This window comes from Megascapheus bottae, chromosome 1 (assembly GCF_031878675.1).
Source record: "Megascapheus bottae isolate mThoBot1 chromosome 1, mThoBot2.hap1, whole genome shotgun sequence".
NCBI lineage: Eukaryota > Metazoa > Chordata > Mammalia > Rodentia > Geomyidae > Megascapheus > Megascapheus bottae.
Window position 1 is genome coordinate 80,604,051 of NC_143509.1, and position 26,338 is coordinate 80,630,388.

Below are 26,338 nucleotides of genomic sequence, written 5' to 3' on the forward strand. Positions count from 1 at the left end.
CGCAATTCATTATATAAATTAATATATATAATTGTTAAAAGGACTCAGCAAACTCTTTGTTCTTTATGGATCAAAACTGACCTATAGGCTATGAGTACTGGATAGCAATTGTAATTCCAGATATTTGGGAGGTAATTTTGGGATGAATTCACTTAGAGGGCAGCACAGGCAAAGAGTTACTAAAATTATCTTAATTAAGGCAGGTGTCTTGGTCAGGCTTGTAATTCCAGCTACACAGAAGTCATAGGTACATAGTTTAGAATCATATTCAGGCCAGCCCATGCCAAAAAAAAAAAAGAATTTAAAAACTGAAGAACAAAGGGCTGGGGGGGGGGAAGGGTAATGATTCACATGGTATAGCTAAGTGTAAGGCCTGTAACTTCAACACTAATATCATTACAATAAATTTTTTGAGAGTCTTCAACTTGGGTATATTCTCAAAGAAAGTTAATTAGAGTAGACAATGAATATGACTCAGTGAGACAATGGAAGAACTGAGTATTTAAAAATGACTTCTTGATGATGTGTGGCTGGTATTGTCAAACAGAAGGATTAAGGAAAATAAGTCAAAATGTCATCCTTTCCAACTATTTAGATATGAACTTCATTTCAATTTGCAGAGGAAGCATCCTGATGTTCAAATGGTCAGTAGAGGCCCTGGGACAATATTAATAATGTTTCCATATCTTCCTTAGGTAGCTAAATCCCATGTTAAGTTCATACATAAGTAGTCTAGAGTTTTGTAAAACTTTCTGAGTTTTGCAAATTTTACCAGGAAAGAATATCCTTTTTGAAGGACTGCAAGCACTTCTCTGAAAGGTAATAATCAAGGAACAGTATCACATAATAGATATTTAAAACAAAAAGTAAAATGACTTTAAGGCAAACAGAGACTACTTCACTTTGAAGCACTAAACAGAACACAAGCCCACAAATCGAATACACATGAAGTAAATAGCTTAACAGAGTGCCAGACAACCAAGTTTCTAGAAAATTGTGCTTGACATTATATAGAAATGAGAAGGGTGGTAAGATTAAAATGGTCTCACTGGACTGACAATGTGAATCATAGCTGAAGTTTACATTATATATTTACTGCTGCCTTGAAGATTAGAAGAAAATGCAGCCTGTGGAAGAGCCAGTCAAAAGTTAGAGACTAGAGGAAGTAAGTGTAGTTAGACTCTGCATGGTTGATAAAAGTAATTTATGCAGGGAGAGGAATAAGAAAGAAAGACATGATTCTCTCTAGGAAGAATGAAAAGAGCCATGACTAGTAGAGTTAGAAGTCACAGATAATGAAATAGAGATCTTGAAGGAGGAAATATATGTTGACAAGAAAAGTAATGGGGTCAAATGAAAAGATGAGAAGATTAGTCCTGTTCAAAGGAAAGCACTTCTGTTTTGACGAGATAAGAAATTAAGATAAATTGAAGAGAAAACAAGATATCAATATATTTAAGGGGAGGAGGAGAAAAATAAGTTTTGGTTCATATATTCTACTGAATTTGGATAAAAGAATAAAAATGATAGGAATAATTAGAGGCTTAAAAATCTAGATAAATGATTGCTTCATGCTGGTGGCTCATGCCTGTGATCCTACCTACTCAAGAGGCTGAGATCTGAGGATTATGGTTTGAAGCCAGACCAGGCAGAAAAGTAAGTCTTTATGAGATTCTTACTTCATTTTACCACCTAAAAGTTGGAAGTGGAGGTGTGGCTAAAACTGGTAGGACTCTAGCCTTGATCAAAAAAGCACAAGTACAGTGCCCAGGCCCTGAGTTAAAGTCACAACTGACATAAATAAATAAATAAACAAACAAACAGAAACTAGGTATATGCTAATTTAGTCAGATAAATACGTTTTTCCAAAGACAGGAACCTTTACTAACTTTACTAATGGGTCCTATAGATAGTACTATGTAAATTGCATCCAATATACTTATTGTTGTTACTGTCTCATTTCCACAGCTCAATTCATCTGAGACCATCTTTGAGTATCTCATTCTTTGGGTGCTAATCTTGATGACCTGTTCCCAGGTCTGAATTGATCCACAGTCTCCCTTCTCTTCATTTCCTGCTGACCTCCTTCTACTAGATGGTTGTTCACACCATCCATGTTGTTTGTTTGGTTTTTTTAATACTCTTTTCTCCCAATAGCCTTGTGATATTGGAGCAAAAGATAATTTCTTCCAGAGCATTGCATTTGCATACTTTTCCCACATGCAAGTCAGATGTACATTTAAAAAAAAATTTTAGTTTCATTGCAAACAGTGAAAATCAGGCAGCATATAACCAAGGTTATAACTCACACACATCTCCAAATGACAGTAAGTGGTTTGTAATTACTGATAACAAAAAAAAAGTCGCAGAGAATGGATACCACCCAGCATTTCTCCCTCTGTTTCTATTACCCTGAGGCCAAAGCTCATCAGAGAACACCTTCATTCTGTTCTTTCATTATGTGAAATTGAAGCCTGCAGACATAATCAAGGCAGAACAACAGGTGTCCCTGGTCTCAAGTGGCCTATTTGCATTTCAAAGTATCTGTGGATTCTAGGTGATGACTCTTCCTTGGGGTTTAAAGTTCTTCCTGGAAAGATCACTTCTGGAATTCACTTCACAGTGTGTTCAGTGGAATTGCCTGTTTATTACCATAGAAGATTTGTGAAGTGACTGTGCCCAGCTGAGATTTCCAGAGATGCAAGACCATCTATCTTACATGGCCAAGCACCAACCCCAGGAAACCTCTCAGCACAAATACATCAAGCTTCGGGGTAAACAACCAAATTGTTTGAACCTTTGAAAGTTATGACAGTGAAATCCAAAAGTTGAGAAAATTAACCAGAATAATACTGAGAGAAAAGTGCATTGCATGGATAGAATCCAATGATCCTTAGATGTTCACAATAAAATATTTCTCTTTTTTTTCCCTCTAACCCCCCCAAAAGAGGGGCATATGGTGGCATACAATATACTCATGCTACATGGGAGCCATAAGTTAGAGAGTGATATTTCAGACACATATGAAACCAAAAATGAAGTCTGTGATACAAACATGAAACCTAAAGGAAAATAAAAAGCAAAAAAGGTCTGTGAGTTTTGTTTATGTAGCAGAGCTCCTATATTGAAAAAAATGAGTCCCTGACTTCAAATCCTAATATCGCATGAAACAACAACAATAAAATAGGAATCCCTTAAACTTATATAACCTCTAGAAGCAAATAAAAAACTTGCAAAAAGCATGGCTTTATATTAAAATTCAAAAATCAAAATTTTAATATATGTTGTATATTACAATATATAATAAATTAGTATATAAATATACACATACTTTAGTCTTTTCTATGCTTATTGAAGTTTGTTATGGATCTTATATAAGGGCAGATCTATAGTTGAGAAAATTAACAAATGAATAGCTTCACATATACAATCTTTAAATAATTTATGAAAGAGAAAAGTAAAGCAAACTGTGCAAGGTAAAATATCTGAAGTTCTAAGTCAATGTGTAAGGTGGTTTAGGAACAAAAGAAGAGGAGGGACTGGTAAAATAAAGTTGTTTTAGAACACAAACTTTAAACACAAATTAGTACAGGAGCAAAAAGTAACAAAATAGAGAGGAGAAATTAATTTTGGCCTCAACTTGGATCTGAAGAGTTCAGAATGAAATGGATCATCATTTAAGAAAATGAATAAAATCTTCAAAGTATCTAAATGTAGCCATTAAATTAATCTATAGGGGCCAGGAGTTTGCCCTAGTGTTAGAGCACTAACCTAGCATGCATGAAGACCCAGGTTGGATTCCTCAGTACCATAAACATAGAAAAAACAGAAGTGGTACTGTGGCTCAAGTGGTAGAACTCTGACCTTGTGACAGCCCAAGGATAGTGCTCAGCCCCTGAGTTCAAGCCTGGGAGTCGGGGGACAAACAAAAAAAAATAATCTATAGAAGAAAAATGAGAAATTTACAGTTCACATATCTTCAGATTTCAATTTTATAAAATATAGTAAATGAACTACTTAGGGTTCAAAAACAATATATCGATAGGCATACCCTACAATCAACAAACGTGGTGTAATTTTTTATGAAAAACAATCTATTCATTAGTGATATGTTTGTCATTTTATAATGACTATAATCTTGCACATTTAGTTCAGAAAATATAATAAAATTAATACTCTGAGGCTTATTGTGACATCACCAAGAGCAGCCAAATTGTAGGTCTTAACAGTCTTGAGTAGAAAAAAAATAGAGCAAAACAAGAGGCTTGAGTTCAAGACACAACTAGAACACAAAAAAATAAAAATGCTGATATGTGAGATTTAAAAATATCCATTTTATTTAAAAACCTGTGCATCAGTTTACACAGTGGTTTGCCAATTGATGGAGTCCAAATAATAATAATAGTCAAAACCTTGGCACCACGGTAAGGTTGGTTCAATAACACCATAGCTTACATATTCTCACCAAATATCCATTCACTCTTTTCGAAGATGCTTAGCAGAAGTAGAAAGAAAGTAAAGGGTTTGCCCCATTTGTTAGGAAATGGAAAGACTTAGAAAAAATCATATTAAGTGAAGTAAGCCAGACTCAAAGGAACTTAGGCTCAATGGTTTTCCTCATTCGTCATAATCAGTAGAAACCTTGGGCTCTACTAGCAGAGATCTGCAATAGAGCAAAATCTTGATACATAAGGCCATACAGTATGAAGCTAATTGAAAGGACCTCCAGGATATTGAAACAAAAGCCATATAACAAATGATTGTTGTCCTTAATGTACTATATTGTCTCTCATCTCCTTTGCTGTCCCTTGGTTATCTCATATTGTTACAGTATCTCACTTTGTTATCTGATATATTGAATTTATTTGTATTTGGTTATTTGAAATTTGATAGGGAAGGGGGGAAAACCAAGACGGGTGGGGAGTTTGGGGGGGGAGGGTAATGGGTACCAAGACATGTGAAAGGGTATCAATGTATGTGAATTAATGCACCTTCTATCGGGCAAATATCATATAACCCTTTTACTAATTACAATAAAAAATATTTAAAATAAAAAAAAGAAAGTAAAGGGTGTGGTCTAATTCAATACTCACCCGTTTTTATCATGGGCATATACTGTTGTAACAGACTAGTCTGTAGAATTATCTTCCAGTGCAAGTCTTTGATTGAAATAAAGATAAGAAAGTAGACATGGCAGAAAAAAAAATCACACTATCACCCCATCTTGTGAAAGAAATCCCCCACTAAAATTTTATGAGTTGTATATCAGTAATCTTTCAAATTGACTTGATAACAGAGTTCCTATGCAACATTTTGCCTGTGAAGGTGGAGAAAATGAAAAAGACAAAATGAAATCATCTGCACAAAGTCATAGCAACTATTCAAGGTCACACTCTTGTTAAATGCTTTTCTTGGGTTTTAAATCTTGACATACGGGATGTTAGTTCCAAGATCTTTTAAATCCCGAAATGGGAGAAGAAAAACCTTGGAAGATAGGTGGTGAGAAGCAGGTCATATCCTCACATCTTCTCTAAAGCCCATACTTGATTTATAAATAATAGATATGCATTGAAAACATTAATGAACTTTCTTCTGTTAATGTCCTGACATAATACAGACCTCAGAACAGAATTATTGAGGCAACAGTAATAATTCTAATTAGCAATTCATCTGCTGCTCTTGAGGGTCATTTTAAAATTCTGCTTATTAACATAGCATTTTCTTTCTCAGATTGACTGTCATTTACAGGAATAAGGTAGATTAGACCTTGTAGAATAGCAAAAAGTAGGACATCATTAAAAAGAGCACTGAAGTAGTTAAAGAAGAAGTCGAAATTTATCAGAAGTAAATTGCCTATGAAATCATCATTGACTGTTGTCTTATTTGAACTTTTAAGCATTCTAGGTAGATACAAATGAAATAGCATTTAAGACTTTAAGAGTTTGCAGAATGTTCAGCATAATAAAATGGTCTTGTGTAAAATGTTCCTGTGTGGTTGCAGTTGGCCTCATTATGTGACTTCCTTTTACATGAGCATTGCTGAGTCTGAGCTAAGATCCAGTCTCCTTAATCCTTTCCCTGGAGCATAATGAATGGTCATACGAAAAGCTCTGTGTGATTTTTTTATGTGACAAGCACTATATTAACCAGCGCAGAAATTATTATCCCGATTTCACACAGCAGGGAACTGAGTCTTGGAAAGGTTAAGGAATTTGTCTGGGATCACACAGTTAAGTGAGAGAGCAGGTATTTAAACAGAAACCTAGCTCACACCAGCTCTGATGCCCAGTGAACTATTTAAGCCAATTAATAACAACAAGCACTACTGTTACATAAGAATTCAACAATGAAAGAGCTAATTCATCACATTGTAGCCAGGTTATTTTCAGTAATGAAGCTTGTCATAGCTTGTTAATGACTGTTCCCATAATTTCCTTTCTGAAATCTGTGTTTTCAGACAATGGATAACCATGATCTAATCTTTCAAATGCTGTGATAAGCAGGACACAGTGACCAGAGAACCTACCCCTTATAGTTTACCTGAAGCATATAACCCTTCTCATCCACATGCTATTAAACTGAGGAAGCCTGTCACATTTTCTCCTGTCATTTGCACAATCCATACTTCTGTAACATGAGTTGAGGTCTAAAGTTTTCCTTATGCTCCCCATTATTTGTTGTTCAACTTTCCCTACACTCTCATCCTCACATACTAAGCTATTCTTAGGGAAACTTCAGATGATTTCTTTCTTAAACCTCAATTCCTATACTGTTAAGGATCCAGCCACAATCAAAAACCATCTATCCTGTACAAGATATCCCTTCCCTCTGTCATTTCCACCGTGATTCACACTATGATAAGATTAAAGTCTCATTAAACTTTGGGCTTGTAAGATAGCATACTGCAACAAAAATGAGCAAAAAAATAAACCCAAAACAAAATGACATTAAATGCATTGAAAAATGGAAATATTTCAGTATAGTCACTGAATATTCAGTAAAGATTAAATAGTACTGATTTACTTTTACAGTTTCCCTCATTTAAACTGATGTCCCTGAGAGAATGATTTTCTTTCCATTTATTGTATGAAAGTTAAGAGAATTGTTTTGGTGGATCTTGGTTTGCTATAATAACATCTCCTTTCACACCCATGAAAAATGCAATGGCACCTATTAGGTAATATACATCTTACATGTTTCCTTTTACTGAATTCTAATAATAAACCTGACATGTTCAATTAAATTGTCTAGAACCAGTTAATTAGTTATGAGTCTGTTTTCAACTAGAAGTTTTTTTTCTGCTATAAAATACAGGGCATTTTATTGAATTAAGAAGAAAAGTACTTAAATAAAGTACAGTATATGTAAAGAACTATATATTAAGCAAAGAAGAGAAAAATGCATAGCAAATATAACAAAGTAATCAGTCAGTAAATGAATTAATAGAATCATAATTTTAGGGGGAGTATAAACTAGGTCTCAAGAAATTAAAATTTTAACATGGTGCTGTATATCTGCACTAGGTGAGGCTGAAGCCAAAGGACTGAGACACAGGCTAGCCTGGGATACATACCAAAACTCCATGGAAAAGGAAAATAATAAAAAATGAAAATAGGAACTTGATAAATAGATGACAGACAGACAGATAAATGGATAGATAAATGTATAGCTAGAAGAGAGTAGGAAAGAAGGAAGAGAGGGAGGGAGGGAGAAAAAAAGGAAGAAAAGAACAAAAGCAATAAAGTTCAGGCTGGAAACATTTTCACAAAACTAAAAGATATAGAACTGAAACAAAATCTTTGTGGTAAAATTTATCTATTTGGAAGGATTTTTTAAGCAACAGCAAGAGTTTCATATTTTGACAAATCCTTAAATTTTTATGTGATACATATTTGCCAAAACATATATAAAATAGACAAACTCTACACATAAAATAGACAAAGTCTAAGATGTTTAAAATCCTTTACAAGATACTGAGTTTCTTTACTTTGTAATTATTGGAAAACATTTTGGCCCCAAGTAACACACAACACAACGTTAACAATGTTAACGTTGAATGTTACTAGATCTGTTCTTTTCATGATATGATGGTTTTGAACTCAGAGCTTTGCGTTTGATAGGCAGGTGCCCTACCCCTTGAGCTACACCTCCAACTCCCTTTGCTCTGGCTATCTTTGTGATAGGGTCTCACTTTTAGTCCAGACCAGCATGGAACAGGATCCTCCTACTTAAGCTCCTGCTGAGTCCAGATAACTAGTGCATGCTGCCAAGTACAATGTTACTTAAAAGAATGACATCAAAATGCAAAAAAGAAATAGGTTAAATGTGAAACCTTTTCAATAGAATTTTTCAGGAATAAATAACTACAGACAGTAAAGCTATTGGCATGTTCACTGCAGCACTATTCAACTCAGCCAAAGCATGGAATCAGCCCAGATGCCTCTCATTGGATGAGTGGCTCAAGAGAATGTGGTATATATACACAAGGGAATTTCCTTATTCATTAGAAAAAAATGTTGTATCATTTATAAAGAAATAGAAAGACCCAGAGAAACAAACGTTGGAGATTTCCCCTACTTTATGGAAGTAAAAATAAGTCTATAAATTTATAAGTAAATTAGTTGAGTTAAATACAAAGGTTTACACATATATTAACTGAGATATGGTATACTGAAGGGAAAATTCCAAGTAATTTCTGAGAAAGGCAAAGGCAAAGATTAATAAAATAAAACTCCAGGAAGCAGGTACTTCAAAGAGGTGGGATGGGATCAGGTGAAGAAGAAAGTGGTAGCTAAATAAAGAGGATGGGAGAGAGGATTAATAAAATAAGAATTCAATGTATAATCTACAAAATTTAGAAGAGTGAGCAAAGGGATGGTCAGGAAGGGAATGGTGAGAATGCTGAAAGGAAGGACATGTTTTCCAAAACTGCTTTGTTAAATGATAACCCCTTTGTACAACTTTAACAACAATGGAAAAGAATTATGCATATAATATTCCTTTGTTATCTTATGGATTTCACATACATAATATTTATAATGATGTGTCTCAAAGACTTTATATGAGAATATTGTATGAAGAATCTACTTTTCAATACTCTGCAGCATAGAATCACATAAACTATTATGAAATGTTGAAAGATTTTCAACACCCTAAGACTGAAAATATGTCTAACTTTCATAGTATATTTTGGCTCAAGTTTATAGCCTTTAAATGTCAAAGAAATATGTATGTTTCACAAATTTTCAAATTAAAAAGGCAGTCTGCAGAACTTTGCACATGGATATAGAAATATTCTACTCTGTGAACAAAAGAAAGCATAGAGTTGACTGTTAGTTTTCAGTGGAAGCACATAACCTAGGATAGGTGAATCTATGATGCTTCAGTATCTTGTGATTTAAATCATAGGCTTGCTATTCAGTGTTGCAAAGGTCGTCATCAGGAATTTTTTTTTTTGGAACTCTTTGCAACTTTAGAAATGTAGAAAGATGAAAAAGTAACTGATAAATGTTGTTAAGAAAGCACAGCTCAGATTTTTTGTGTGTGTGTGGTGGCGGGGTCATGGGAATTGAACTTGGCTTGGGCACTGGCCCTGAGCTCTTCAGCCTAAGGCTATTACCTTACCCTGGAGCCAAACCCCAACTCCCATTTTTTAGAGGTTAATAGGAGATGAGTCTCAGGTCCTTTTGTGCCTAGTCTTGCTTTGAACCTTAATCCTCAGAGCTCAGCCTCCTGTGTAGCTAGGATTATAGGTGTGAGCCACCACGCCCAACACAGAACTCAGATTTTTTTTATTTAAAAACATTTTTCTTTTTTTTGCTACTCCTAGGGCTCTCCCTGAGATTTTGTGCTCAGGGCTCACACTCTACAACTTGAGCCATAGCACCCCTTCTGGCTTGTTCTTAACTAGAGATCAGGTTGTCACAAATTTCCATGCTCTGAGCTGGCTTTGACCCACAAATCCTCAGAGCTCAGCCTCCTGAGTAGCTAAGATTACACCCATGGGCCACCTTCCCTTCTCTAAATTCCAGAATTCAGATTTTAATGTGAAGAAATTCATGAAGAGGTGTTTTTATTTCATTTAGATTATGTCTTCATGTCTTCTCATCTTGTCACTTTACAACTCATTTCAGCATTCTTTTTTATTTTTTTAATATTTTTGTTGTATTTAATAAAAGGATTACATGATATTTGCCAGATAGAAGGTGAATTAATTCACATACATTGATACCCTTCCACATGTCTTGTTCCCCATTACCCTCCCCCCGCCCCCTCTTGGTTTTCCCCCTTCCCTGTCCAATTTCAAGTAACCAAATACAAATGTATCCAATATATCAGATAACAAAGTGAGATATTGTGACAATATGAGATAACAAAGGAACAGCAAAAGAGATGAGAGATAACATAGCACCTTAAGGATAACAATCATTCATTATGTGGCTTTTGTTTCAATATCCTAGAGGTCCATTCAATTAGCTTCATACTATATGGCCTTATGTATCAAGTTTTTGCTCTATTGCACATCTTTGCTATTAGAGCCCAAGGTTTCTACTGGTTATGACAAATGAGGGAAATCATTGAGCCTAAATTCCTTTGAGTCTGGCTTACTTAGCTTAATATGATTTTTTCTAAGTCTTTCCATTTCCTAACAAATGGGGAGATGTCGTTTTTTCTGACAGCAGCATAGAATTCCATTGTGTACTCTTACAAAACAAAATCTTCCTGTAATCCTAGCTACTCAGGAGGCTGAGATCTGAGGATCAAGATTCAAAGCCAGGCCAGGCACAAAAGGACCTGAAACTCTTGCCTCCAGTTTACCTCTAGAAAATGGGAAGAGGGGCTTGGCTCAAGCGTAGGATGGTATCCTTGAGCTGAAGAGTTCAGGGACAGTACCCAGGCCCAGGGGTAGGGTGGTAGCCTTGAGCTGAAGTACTTAGGGACAGCGCCCAGGCTGAGTTCAATCTCATGACCCATAAAAAAACAACTTTATATGGAAAAGATAAATAATAACTATACTGTTATTTATGTTATTTCACAGATACAAAGATAAATTGGAAGGTTTGGGGCTTCATAATGAAACATTAAAGGGTTTCCATATGTATAACCATCAAAATACTTTAAAGCTCTTGTGTAAACATAGAAAATAGATAGCTTATTATACTACAAAGATTACAAAATCTTCAGTATGGGGTTTAAATTGAACCATATGGCTTCTTAAAAAATGAAGCCAACATCTTGAAATTAAGAAAAAACTGCTTTCTTAAGAACAATTTTAGATTATATCATGAGTTTTTATTTGGTTTATCTTTAACATCTGATACTAAGATCAAAAGATTTTTTAGGAAAATAAGTTTATTTGTATATATCAGAAATAAAGCCTTGCATTATGAGCAGAAGAATATAATGGAGCTGTGTCCATATAAAGATTTAATTTTATAGCTGTGAGCGTAGATGCATATTCCAGATGTTTACTAGTTTCTCAGACCGGATGCTATAATTGGAAGAAAGAATCATTTCTTCTAAAGCTGCACTTAGTGTTTGTTTTCTCCCTGAATAGTTTGAATGCTCTCAAATTCTAGTATTCCATTGTCTCCACTTATTTTAAAAAAAAAATTGCTATTTGCTTTTCTTTATCAATGTCATCTTCAAAATGTTCCGTAGTTTAAGATGTTCCTCTCACTAACATGGTTTGTTTGAGTTCTGTCTTAAATGTGAGTGTGTGTGTGATGTTAATTTTATAATGTAAATAAGAGGGAAAGGAATACTTAAACACTTTATCATTTATCTTTACTATATCTTTAATATAGTTCCAATTGTTAATATACTCATATACGAATATATATATATATATATAATTTTCTTGTGTTGATTAATTGAATGTTTTTCCAATTTCCCTCTGAGGATCACTCTTTTTTGTCAAATCCATCTTACCAATCAATTCCTTGCTTGAAAACTATTTGTAAAGCACCATTTTTTCCACAAAATCTCCCAGTGTACTTATTCTGTAATTCTGTGTCCCTACCTTCACCATGTATAGACTATTGATAAAATGTTCAGTTCTTTTTATTTTTCTTAACCTTAATTTTCACTGAAGCAGTTGAAATTCTCTTAACTTTAAACATTCATATTCCTTTTTACCATCATCATTTACCATAACTTACATTCAATATCTCCTATCATTTCAGAGAGGCAAATTTTACCTATTATTTTAAGTCAAAATTGAATTATTTTTTTCTTCCTTAGGAATTTACTAACTTTTCATTCAGTTGCCAGCTAGAGTTTTTTTCCTCTGAATTCTGATCCAATTACTCAATGTCTAACTTATGACATTGTGTAATTCACAAATATTATTTTAGCAATGTATATTTGTGCTTATCTATACTGTGAGTTTTATGCAGATTATCTTATCTCTTTTATTTGATCTTTGATTCTCATCAATGACTTAGATTGGAGACTCTCATGTTGCGTAACAGTTTGGTAGAAGTACAATGATTATTTCTAACATACATAGGTAAACAAACAAATGGATAAATGAGCAAGTAGCTTATTTGTAGTTGCCTTGAAATATCTTCCTTTTTATATTAATATAATTACTTCTTTCAGTGTTCTTTTGCCAAATGTCTAGGAAACTATCCACTAAGGAAAATATCTAATTTGTTTTATGTTCATTTCTACTTTTACATTCAGACTTTGCTTGTCAGCAGATAATTAAAAATTACTCATTAGGAAGATGTTCTCCCATGAACTCACCCTAACTCACCCAGGCTTATTTATTATAATTGCTTTTTATTTACCCTGAACATCTCCAAAGTAGCCTTTCTTATTTAAAGTTCTGTTTCCTAGGGAATTTCTGATTTCCACAGTGACCAAGTAATTGAATGTACATAGCCTGAATTCTGTTTTTAGGTCATTATTTAAAAATGCCTCTTTGGTTACTTATCTTTAACACACAAGGCCTTGGAACACATTATTATTATTGATTAATTTGTATAGATCTTTATGTATTTTTTCTCATTCTCCTTTTGAAGCAAAATACAAAGATACAGGAGGTTCAAGGAAAGGTTGTCAAATTGTGCAGTAGCCTAAAGACCTATGTAGCTATTTTATTCTCAAAATTGAAATGTAGAAATTTAATGTAAGGTAGCCCAAATACCAGTTCCAGCATCACCAGAACATTCATACAATAATTTCAATATTTGAAAACCAGTACTCTGCTACTGAAAAGTCAATGTGAGAAATCAACATTTTCTTTTACCATTGATTATCCCCCCAAAGATATCGAATAGTTCCTGTCTATTCTGCTACAGAGAAGATTTCTGAGATTAAAGGAAACATTTGTTCCTCATTGATTTCAAATTTTACACCATGAAACCTACAAACCATAGTTTTAATGGTTATGATATATTGTCATACACCAAAAAAGAAATCTCTAATGTGTAACAAGTAACTAGAGTGGATTACTATGGGATTGTTTTCAACTCCCAGCAACATTTGTAAATTTATTCTCTGAGGTTTTTTTTCTGCTTAAAGCAAACTAGAAACCAACAGAAAGTGTAACATTATTTTATTGGAAAGCTGGTATAGAAGGATCCTTAGATATAGCATACCCCACCACAATTTTGAAAGATAAAACTCAGAGATAAGCTCTGAATCAGAGCAAGTCATGGATGACACTAAAAGAATCATAATTTCAAATGATAATAAAGAAAACAATGGCATACCTATACCAGTCCTCCCATTGCAGCACAGGTATCATCTGATTATGAAACAGTAAAGCTTGAGGAAAGTGTATGAATAATGTGGGTTTCATCTTAATATTCACAACTTGAAACATCTCCTTTGTGGCTTTCAGCAAAGTCTTGAAGACTCAAAAATAGCTACAATCACATTCATTCAGCCACCATTGAAATATAGTACAGTAAAATTGTCCTATCAAATTAAACATCTGAAAACTGAGCAACCACTAAATTATAATGAAAATTAAACTCTAAGTATAATTTTAGAAATATAGTACTCCTAAGCTGTAGTTATGCAATTCTGAAAACATTTGAGGATTTAAAAAAATGAAACACTTTGAATAACACTGATTAGATAAATACATTTCCCAAATTATTACCCATTATCTTTGGTGATTTTAATAAGATAATGAATTTAAGGTGAAACATGCTCATGTGTGATAATAGAATGATAATGAGTGAGGAAAATTGAGTTTTAAAAAAAGCATATTTCTTTTTAAGAATTTCAAGTGATTACTTTATGTTTTCATAGAATTGAATATCCTATACCAGTTCTGGTAGTATATTGGCAACACAGAATAGCTTTGATGAATAGCATTAGTTACTATATATATATATATATATATTTTTTTTTTTTTTTGCCAGTCTTGGGCTTGAGCTCAGGGCCTGAGCACTGTCCTTGGACTTTCTCAAGGCTAGAGCACTACCACTTGAGCCTCAGCACCACTTCCAGCTTTTTTCTTACGTATGTGGTACCGAGGAATCGAACCCGGGTCTTCGTGCATGCTAGGCAAGCACTCTACCACTAGGCCAAACTCCCGGCCCCAATGAATAGCATTAGTAGATGAACGACATAGAATAACATGTAACTAGTTTCCTGGTCTGTCAGACATTTTTCTGCAATTGAGGATTGCCTTTAAGTTTCACAGTTAGAATATATTGCAACTGATGGAAGAGTAACATGAGACAATTTGTTTCAAAATAATTTATACTTCATATAATTTTTATGTGACAGCACAGAAAATAGTTCTAACCTTTGTGAATGATATCTACATCTGTATTTGTTGCAACTGCTAAAAAATAAAGTTAATGAGTATGTTTCCTTAGCCTTAATAATTTATATTTATAAACATTTTAACAAGATCAAGAGGTTTGCCCTTGATTATAAATGTCTTGTTCGGCATACCCAGGAAGACAAACAAACAAGCTTAAAATTACCACGTACAAATATAAATTCATTTTGAGTGAATGACTGTTTTTATGTTTTAGAGTATTAGTATTTCAAAGTATTTTTGTAATACTTAACCAAGAATTCCTATAAAAAATTAAGTGCAACCCAAAGAAAGAGAGAGAGAGAGAGAGAGAGAGAGAGAGAGAGAGAGAGAGAGAGAGAGAGAGAGAGAGAGAGAGAGAGAGAGGGAGGGAGGGAGGAAGGAAAGAAGGAAGGAAGGAAGGAAGGAAGGAAGGAAGGAAGGAAGGAAGGAAGGAAGGAAGGAAGGAAGGAAGGAAGGAAGGAAAGAAAACTGAAAATTTACACAAAGACAGACCAAATTTATGTATAAAAATAAGTCATTTTAGGATTTACTATAGTCAATAAACTACAGAGCAAAATAAAACTCAAGATAATTTCCAATGGTAGACTGGGCACACGGTACAGGATGTAAAGCTAATCCCTAAGTTTATATTATGCTATTTTTAGGTTTATAGAATATGAGTTTCATTAAGATGCTGGTAAGATATTGGTAAAGAGTTGAGAAAATTTGATAAGAGGGAATCATGCAGGGATTTCTCCTTGTAGTTTGTCACAGTACTGGACCTGCTAAAATTTTTAAAACATTGTTAGGTGTGTGAATAACTAGCTGGAGTTTAGGAAGTTTCAACAATCTGCTGTATTCTTTTGGGAACATCCTGTGTGAGTACTGCTTTCTGATGTTTACAATTCACTTGTCAACTCAATGGACACTGAAAAAGGGTGTGAGCACTTGTGTGCATGTCTTTGTTAAATTTGTAACAGAGCTTTACAGACAGGTGCAAACAGTAAATCCTCTTTTGCAACCCAGAACTCATTGCTGAATATGAGCTACATGTACATATAAGAAGGCATATGATTCCTACAACAGTTGGCAATGTGGGGATTTAACTCACAAGTTGGCTCTGAGAATAAAGTTGATGTAAAAGCTAAAAAAAAAAAGAAAAAGAATGGTATTTTTATAGTTTTCTGCTAAAATAGCTGTTGATATCTATCATCTGTTCCTTACGCCTCGTGCATGTAACTGTAATGATGTGATGATACATGTGTGTAATATCAACCAATACATTGAAATGAATATGCAATTACAAAATAAGTGGTCAGTTAAAAGGCATTCATATATTGCCATGAAAATAACCGATAATAAAAGAATAAAAGCATTGACTTATTTATGTGAATTCACTAAAAAGGAACATAATCTTATGCAGGCCTAAAAAATAAGTAATTCCATATGAATGAGAAATTGTATATATACATATGTATCTATGTACATGTATACACATATACATGAATCCATATACATATTCATACATGTACACATATATTTAGGAAATATTTAGAGCTAAGAAAACCAATTATCAGAATAATCCATGTAAAATATGAGATCACATTGAAGAAAACAATGTAGAGTCAGCAGATCAAAACCACTTAGAGATAAATTGACATGGTGTTTAAAATCCCTGTATAGCTGGGCACAGGTGGTTTATGCCTGTAATCTTAGCTACTCATGAGGCTGAGATCTGAACATGGCAGTTAAGAGCCAGCCTGGGCAGGAAAATCCATGAGATTCTTATATCCAATTAACCATCAGTAACCAGAAGTGGTGCTGTGGCTCAAAGTGGTAGAGCACTAGCTTTCAGCTGAAAACCTTAGGGAGAAAGCACAGGTCCAGAGTTCAAGTCCTACAACTGACCAATAAAATAAAATAAAATCCCTACTTAGAGCCACTTCCATATTTAAAATAATATTCTTTCCCTCATTCATATATATATATATATATGGGTCTATAAAGAGAATCAAAGAGAGAGAGAGAGACAGACAGACAGACAGACATAGAAGCAGAGAGAAAATACAAGCATATGCTAGTCATAGCTGTCTTAATATTTTTACATTTATCATCTCTGCTGAAAAATGCAAACTTACATAGAATCTATTTCTAGTTTGGAATCAAATTTGCTTCACTTTTTGTATAAACCCACTATGCCACTTATAGCAACTGAGTCATTGCTTTCAGATTCATTTCAAGAAATGCCCTAGAAGTATTCCTTTTCCACCTGGACTTGCTAACTATCCTTACCTTCAAACGTGGGCAGGTGAGAAACCCTGAAAAAAGGGACTGTCATCCCCTAGCCATGAGTTCTACACCCAGGAAAAGCATAATCACCCTTCCTGGTAAAAATCACTTGCTAGGTAATCTGTCAATTATATAAATAATGACACTTTCATTTTGTAAAATAAATAAAGCAATGTGTGTATAACTTCATGTAACATTTAATTTTGTTTAATAGAATTTGTAATAGTTAAAATAATAACAGTTTTGAGCCAGTACTTCGAAGCAATATTATTTTATCCATATACTCATGTGTTTCCTCAATCAGTGATACTTTGCAATTTTCTTTTCATAAGTAACTCTAGCTTCAGATATGTTCTTTCCTCTTTCAATTGTTAACGTTATATTTCATAAATGAAATTTACAATTAAATCATCATAAATTCATAGTCCATCTTCATAGTCTATGTGAAAATCATCATCATCATCATCTATGTGAAAAATATATTTGCTTGCACAGAGATAACGACATCTGGCTTCTCATAAATGGATACAATTGCAGTTTATGTCAATATAAGTGACTTTGATTGTTACTCTGCTAGCAACACTGTGATGTATTTTATATGGAATGAATGATGGGTCTGTCTGTGGATTTTGTCTGGAGCCATTTATTCATTTAACAAAATTTTAATTGAGCGAATTAAGTAAGCTTTAGGCAAAACAGAGGAAAGAGGTTTTGTTCCCATCCTTAGTGTAACCAAAGGCCTACAGTTTACAGAAAACAGAACAAGAGACCGAAACAATGACAGCATTCCAGGAAGTGATGTATGTCAAAGTGAAATGTTAGCTGTAGGGAAATAGAATATGCACAGTGTTGGAAAGTCCGGACTAATTTCAGAGGCAGGAAGAAACCATCAGCGTTTTCAATAGTGGAGGATCAAGTATACTGGCTCACAGATGTCATCCCAGCCACCCATGTGGGTAACAGAGATTGAAAATACAAATTATTAAAAAATAAAAATTTAGCAAGATTCCATCTCCACCAATAAGGATGGTTATAGGCACCTATTACCCAAATGGAGGAGGTGATTTTGAGTTTTCAGAATGATTTTGATTTGAGGTTGTTCACAAGAGGTGGGACAAAGTAAAAAAGGGCTCATCTCCTTAGCAAAGACAGGATCTCAACTAAAACACCAATATCTCATACACACGATGTACATGAAAATACTATTGAATCAAAGATACATATTCATATCAGTTCTGAGTGGCACTGGTGTGAAAGTATAGATTTGGAGAATAATCCACATAAGATATGAGAAAGATCATATTTAAGAAAACAAAGCAGATGCCTAGCATGTACAAAGACCTGAGTTTGATTCCTTAGTGCCACATATATAGAAAAGTTGGAAATGGTTCTGTGGCTCAAATGGTAGAGCCCTAGCCTTGAGGAAAGCAGAAGAAAAGAAGAAAATGCTGGAGGAGGAGGAGGAGGAAGAGGAGGAGGAGGAAGAGGAGGAGGGGAAGGAAAAGAGAATAGAAAGGGGAAGAGGAGGAGGAAGAGGAGGAGGGGAAGGGAAAGAGAATAGAAAGGGGAAGAGGAGGAGGAAGAGGAGGAGGGGAAGGGAAAGAGAATAGAAAGGGGAAGAGGAGGAGGAGGAGGGGGAGGAAGAGGAGGAAAACAAAGCAGAGTCAGCAGACAGGAGCTAAATGAATATGGTGTCTGTTTACTATCTCATGTATACCTAAACTAATAATTCTTAAATTCATTCATTCATTAAGTTAGATAAAGTACTTCTGAAATTAAGCACCAATATTAGATACTGAGGGTGAAATTCTAATGAATGTAGTATATATGCAAAGTAGAAGTATATATGTATAAATAGGTTCATATATACATATGTATACATACTATGCACCTGATTCACAGACTTTTTGACATAATATAGATTTAAAATCAAATAAATGTACTTAATGCACCAAACATGAAGAACATCCTCTCTTTAACTTACAGTAAAACATGCTCAACAAACTTCATTAGGCTGTAGCTGAGTATATCATATAACAGAAAGCCTGTATTATACCCAAATATTAGATATCACATATAATTTATCACATAACTTGATACAATTAAATCACTGACAAAACATGAATGACAGGAAAGTAAAACAATTTCTGTTGAGGGTAGGTGGGCATCAGCCATATGATGAATGATTGTTATTCTTAAGATACTATGTTATCTCTCATCTCTTTTGCTGTCCCTTTGTTATCTCATATTGTTACAGTATCTCGCTTTGTTACCTGATATATCGGATATATTTGTATTTGGTTATTTGAAATTGGATAGGGAACGGGGGAAAACAAGATGAGGGGTGGGGGTGGGAGGGAGGGAAATGGGTACCAAGACATGTGAAAGGGTATCAATGTATGGGAATTAATGCATCATCTATCTGGCAAATACAATGTAACTCTTCTATTAATTACAATAAAAATATATTAAAAAAAGAATGGTCAATAAGAAGGGTGAAGAGGATTGGACTAGTTTATTTGTATTCATAGCACTGTTAAAATAGTGAGTAATAAACAGGCTGAGTATGATTGGCGTACATTGTGAGCATGTATGAAAACATCATATGAAACCCTGTGCTATATAATTAATATATGTTTAAATAATGCACTTGCTTCATTAGAAGCAATTGGAGTAACATGTTATATCTGTCAGTGGCTCAATACAAGAAATGACATGCTGTTAACAAAAAGTTTCTTATACCTTATTGTGGCTTTCCTGTATCTAGTTATTACCATCTATAAACATGCTTTTAAGTACAATACATGTCATAATTTAGTTGTGGCTAAAATCCCAAGCTACCAAAATGACCAAACAGGATTCACATTTAATATAAAATATTATTAAAGTGGGGCAAATGTATTTCAAATGCCAAGCACTTACTTTAATTAAAAAATCTGGCCAAATCTTAAAAATCTAGTCACACTTAACACTATTTATTTAATTACTGTAACTACTCTAGTATGAAAGGACCCATTAAATTCTTTGATTTGATTTTAAATATTTTCTGATACTCATTAAATGCAAGTGATCAAAGCAAAAACGGCAATCAGCAGTTATCAGGGCAAAATTGTAGAAATGAATTTTAATAACTATTTACAAGATGGAAAGATACAGAGCTGAGACATTTCTAATGTTTAGGCATTTCTTTTTTTCATATATTTTTTATTATAATTAATAGAAGGGTTACATGATATTTGCGGATAGATGGTGCATTAATTCCCATACTTCAATACCCTTTCACATGTCTTAGTCCCCATTTCCCTCCCCCCCACCCCCACCCCTCATCTTGTTTTCCCCTGTTCCCTATACAATTTCAAATAACCAAATACAAATATATCCGATATATCAGGTAACACAGTGAGATACTGTAACAATATGAGATAACCAAGGGACAGCAAAACAGATGAGAGATAACATAGTAACTTAAGAACAGCAATCATTCATTATATGGCTTATGTTTCTATATCCTAGAGATCCTTTCATTTAGCGTCCTACTATATGGCCTTTTGTTTCAAGGTGTTGCTCTATTGCAAATCTCTGCTAGGAGAGCCCAAGATTTCTACTGATTATGACAAATTAAGGAACATGTATGTCATTTTGAACTCAATTAGTACAAGTGTCTCAATTCACACTTAAGTTGGCATAATATCTAACCAACAAATAGGTATATATTAAATAAAAAATAAATATATAACTACAAAGGCTACCTTTTAAGAGTTTAAAAACCTATTATACTTTAATACCTTAATTACTGAGAACTACTCATCTTCGTAAGAATACTTAATATTTGGACTCTTTGAAGTTGTGTTTTGATGTTACTGGTGAGTGAACTCAGACCTTCCCCATGCCAAGCAAACTATTTACCACTGCAGCCACTTCTTTGTGGTGGACTTCCCCATTCCTTTGTGCTGTAGTGTGCTTTTCAGATGTTTTGCCTAGACTCTTTTGATTTGGTAATCTTCCTTAATTTGTTTCCCAAGTAGCTGAGATTACAGGTGTAGATCATTATATCCAGAATGTTTTTGAAACAAGATCTTGTTCTCAGTTCTCTGGGATGAATACCAACCGATTCTCCAGTTTTCACCTCCAGATGTTGCCCACTATCAGTTATGTTCTTTTATTATTGTATTAAATAATAACATTTCATCATTCTTTATATAATTATAAACGTCAGATATGTTTTTTATAAAGCTAAATCCCCCCAAAAGTTATGAATACCTATATCATGTACTTGAGATTAAAAGTCTTCATAGATTTTTCACAAGAAGGATATTTACTTAAATATCAATAGTGCCTTTCACAAGATATTGATGTTTTGACTTTCTAGGATCATGTGTTTCTCCTATCAAAACATCTCTCACATTACTCTCTCATCATGAACAGCTGTTCTCTGTCTCTGGCTCTCCCTCCCTCCCTCCCTCCCTCCCTCCCCTCTCCTCCCCTCCCCTCCTCTCCCCTCTTCTCTCTCTCTCTCTCTCTCTCTCTCTCTCTCTCTCTCTCTCTCTCTCTCTCTCTCTCTCTCTCTCTCCCTCTCTCTCTCCCTCCCTCCCTCCCTCCCTCCCTCCCTCCCTCCCTCCCTCCTCTCTCTCTCTCTCTCTCTCTCTCTCTCTCTCTCTCTCTCTCTCTCTCTCTCTCTCTCTCTCTCTGTCTTTCTTTCTCTCTCCAGAATCTTAATATGAATACCCTATGGACTTAACAATGTTATGATTTTATTAGATCTTCGTTATATTCCTGCATTCTGTATTTTAACCAGGGGCCTTGGCTGCTAGTTATGCTTAATCACATTCTAGAAATCTGTTCCACCAAAAGATGAAAATAGGGTACTCTCATAGTGTCCTTGGTCTGATCAGAGATTGAAGAACTGACTAGACTTGAATGTAGATTGTTTTTAAATTAAAAGAGCATTTTATTTAACAAAAATGTTTTTGTGAATGTAGAAAACTTCACTATAAAATGATGACTATAATAATATGCATAAAAAGAAAATACAAAGAAAGCGAGTCAAAGCAAGAAAAACAAACTGTATGAATTTACTTCTGTAAGTGATTATCCCCAGTTTTAATATCTGTTAGGAATCATCAGATGAAATACTGTATATATTACCAGATTGGGATAAGAGTTTGAAAAATATAAATGGTTAGCATTTGAAAACTTGTGCACATAAAGTGAATATATTCAATGTCACTATTTTGAGACCCATGGGAAAACATGGAAGGATTAAAAAAAAGCAAAAAAAATCTAGGCAAGTTAATTTTACAACAAAAACAAAAACTCATTCACTCCAAATATGCTATTTTATATATAAATCTACTGCATAAAAATTCCTCTCATTCTATTTATCAAATCAATATTCTATTTATCAAATCAACGTGGAGAAGATTTGAGATAAACTGAAAATGTTAAAACTTTAACATTAAAAATACTAAACCTTTTCAGAGGACAAACATGCTCTGAAAAACAACAGTTATGTAGAAAGTCTGAGAAATTTCTAGTCATGGCCAAAAGCGATGTGAGGAAAGAGAAACTCAATTTGTTTGGCACTCGAACATTTCAATGCAGGAGAAGGAACATTTCTCTATATAGAAGATAAACACAGTGCAAACTGAATGGAACAGTGGCAGAAACAACTCATGCTGTCCTATTTCACTCTGTTTTCTGTGCAGGATTAAAAATTCAATCCTGAACCTTGTTTTTAGTATGAATAGTCTTAGAGCATAAAAGTAAATAGATGTACTCTAATTAAGACCAAAAAAAGTTTTACTTAAAAGGTAGCAATATTTTTCAAGACTTAGACCTTAGTATTATGCATTAAGAAAAATAACTGAAAATGGAAATTTGTCTGAATGGGCCTGATCTGCTAATAAACTTAATTACATTTATTGAGAAGAATTTATGTGAGTCAAAAGTTTAGTTGATTGAATGAACTTTTGGACTAAATTGCTACACTTGGACACAATCTGGTGGAAAACAGCACTGAGGAAGGAATTTCAATGACTTGGATGTGAGGAGTGAGGCATGCTATCAGGGTTTGAAATGCTTGCACTACTTCATTGTACTGCTGTTGCACAACAGACAACAGAGAAAAACAGAGTAATTTTCCAGCGAATCAGGACTTGTCTTTAATTTGTGTAGAGAAAGTTTCATGCCAAAAATCCCTGAAAGTACTCTGTGAAGATGAAAAAACCATGAACAGATGGCATTCTAAGATTCTACATCTCTAGATTGCTTTATACAAAATACAGCCTCTAGAAGACAAGAGACTAGAGTAAGGATGAATCTCATTAACATATCGACAAATAATATTTCCATTAAAAATTGTTCCATGTGATTATGTGGAAAATATTAACCTTGTGACTAGTAGTGCAGATGTCTATATGATAAATCTTCATTTAAGTTCAATAACAAATTGCCATCTCCTCTATATGTCCTTTAGCTGTCATTTTCATCTTTATTGTTCATTAAAAACACATACTAATGATGACTTTGATTCAAATATGCTATAGAGGCATCAATACTAGTTATTGTGTTAAGAATACATCTTTTAGTCATGAATTTTTCAAGCGATAGATAATTATCTACCCATATTATATCTTAATGTACACAAGACTTTATGTAATGTACCACACTTTACAAAGACTGTACTTCAAGATTATGTCTTAGTTTTGTTTCAAAACATATACGAGATTTTATGTGGATTCGTGGTTATAATCAAAAGACTCTTTAGGTTCCTTTTATTGCATACAGGCGTATTTGTGACCATTTTCAGGATTGACCTTTTAATTAGGACCAGTTATTCTGCTCTTTGCTTTCTGACCTTGAAGATATTTACAAATGAATGATTCTTTCTAACACACTTCATTAGTAGTGCCAAATAATTGCTTCAATTCTTGTAGTTATTAAGTTTGGTATACTATCTCTTTTTGTTTGTTTTGTTTTTGCCAGTCCTGGGTCTTGAATTCAGGACCTGGGGTACAGTCCCTGAGCTTTATGCTCAAGATTGGTACACTTCCACTTGAGCCACAATGTCAACTTCCTTTTTTTCTGTTTATGTGGTACTGAGTAATTGAATCTAAGGCTTCATGCATGCTAGGCAAACCTTCTACCCCAAGCCACATACCTAAACCACCAATATTATTTTTGACTGTCATATCAAAATAAAGTGATACCTTTGAAATCTGAACAATTAGCATACTATTATTTCTTTAAGACAAGGTCTTACTACATAGACTAGTCTGCTGGCCGAACCTAAAATTTCAGTCATCTTGTTTTAGGGAAGGCTGGGATTGAAGGCATGCAAAGTAACACCTAATCTTGTAAAGGTAGCATTTCAAATAATTTTATAATTAAATGTTTATAAATGAACCCTTTCATTAGATACATGCATAGCAACTATTGAAGGCAGGGGCTATTCCTCTATGTATAAAGATAGTGGCAGAAAACAACATAAATACAGCCAACTTATGGACAAAATGTCAGAATTAAGCAATTGAAAAAGTGTGTAGAATTTATGGACAAAGCTGTCATAATAAAATAGTAAATAGCTAGACTTCCACTCAGAAGTTGTAAAAAAAATAGATCTCATCAGCTCAGTTCTCAGTAGGACACTTTTTTTATAATGAAATCACTGTGTTTGATTATAGAATTACATCATTCCATAAGCAAACACTTATTGGGCATCATGGTGAGAAGTGATAATATGAAAGGAATTATAACTGAAATCCACTCATGGACATTTATTCAAAGGATTATAAATCAGGAGATAGTAAAGCCAGCAGCACAATCATATTCATTGTAGCACTATTTACCACAACCAAAGTATGGAATCATCCCAGATACCCCTCAATGGACAAATGGATCAAGAAAACATGATATCTGTACATAATTTAATTTTATTAATCCAATAGAATAAGATTGTATCATACTGCACCATTTTATTTTTTGGCCAGTCCGGGAGCTTAAACTGAGATTCTAGGAACTCTCCTTGAGCTTTCTGAAAGGTAGAACTCTGCCACTTGAGCCATAGCCCCCCTTCTGGATTTTTCTGTGCATGTGGTACTAAGGAATTGAAACAAGCTCTTTCTTCCTACATGCTAGACAACATTCTAGGCTAAACTCCCGGCCCAGGCTGTACCATTTTTAAAGAAATGGAAAGGCATGAACAAATATACTAAGTGAAGTGAACTAATATGCTAAGGCCCAGAGAAACAAAATATACATGTTTTCTTTTACATGTGGAAGCTTCATCTTATACATTTATAAGAATAGATTCAAAGGAGAACTCAAGTAATAAATCCTTAAGAAAGGCAAAGACGAAGTTCAACAAAATAAACAACAGGAGAAAATGCTGGAAATGGTTGGGGTGGGGTGGGGATTAAGGGGAAAGAGGTAAAGAGTGAAGAGGAGAATAGTCAATAATTAAATGGATGTTTTAAAAAATTAAGAAGAGTGAAGGAAATGATGAGTTGTGAGGAATGAAAGAGAACACTGAAAGATGGAGTGTATTCATAAACTGTCTTGATAATTGGCAACTCCTTTATAAAACTATATAAATAATATAAGCAACTGAGTTGCTGCTGTAGTGAAGTAGCAAAGAAAATAATAATGCAGTGATCATATAAAGAAACTTTGGGAGAATGTCAAAGGTTTAGTGGCTCTTTGAGTTAGACTGCAGAGAGGCTGCCCAGGGATAGAAGGAAGTGAGTGGGCAGAAGTAGAGGACTTCTCCCTGAAAATAATGAGCAGTTAAATCATCAAGATGTGTACATTGCAAAAATGTGAAAACTCTCAAACACCCAGAAAGATATGAAGACATTTATCAGAAAAAAACAACTACAAACTAGTCATGGATAAAATAATGTCTTGAAGAAGACTGTTTTTCATCATTTGCTCTTTTCAAATGTAACAAATTCTTTGTAAGTAAACTCCAAAGTGAAATGAATTGTAGCAAAAGAAACTTCCATTTCTAAATTGACATTCATGTTCCTATGAGATTAACTGAAGTTTATAAACTACGTTCGAATTTTGCTACTGGAAACAGAAAAAGAAAAGACTGTAAGGAGACTGAGCAAAAGAACTTCTGTTATAATGGGACTGTTGCATAATTGTTGACATGTTACACTTACCCAGATGAATAAAGTATCTATAATTAATAAAAAAGTCATATATGGAATTAACTCTAAAAATGTCTTGAAATGTGTGGATCCATTGAATCATGTAGATAAAACCCTAAAGATGGTC

General features: G+C 34.1%; 1 protein-coding gene and 1 non-coding gene across 3 annotated transcripts in view; one reads left to right on the plus strand and one right to left on the minus strand.

Moving 5' to 3' along the window:
* Cadm2 (cell adhesion molecule 2) overlaps positions 1–26,338 on the minus strand; it is an 866,220-nt gene that overhangs the window by 713,350 nt on the left and 126,532 nt on the right. The gene's annotated exons all lie outside the window — the stretch shown is intronic.
* LOC150069528 (small nucleolar RNA SNORA40) lies at positions 15,714–15,843 on the plus strand. The gene has a single exon (XR_016538599.1). It is a non-coding gene; the product is annotated as a small nucleolar RNA SNORA40 (small nucleolar RNA).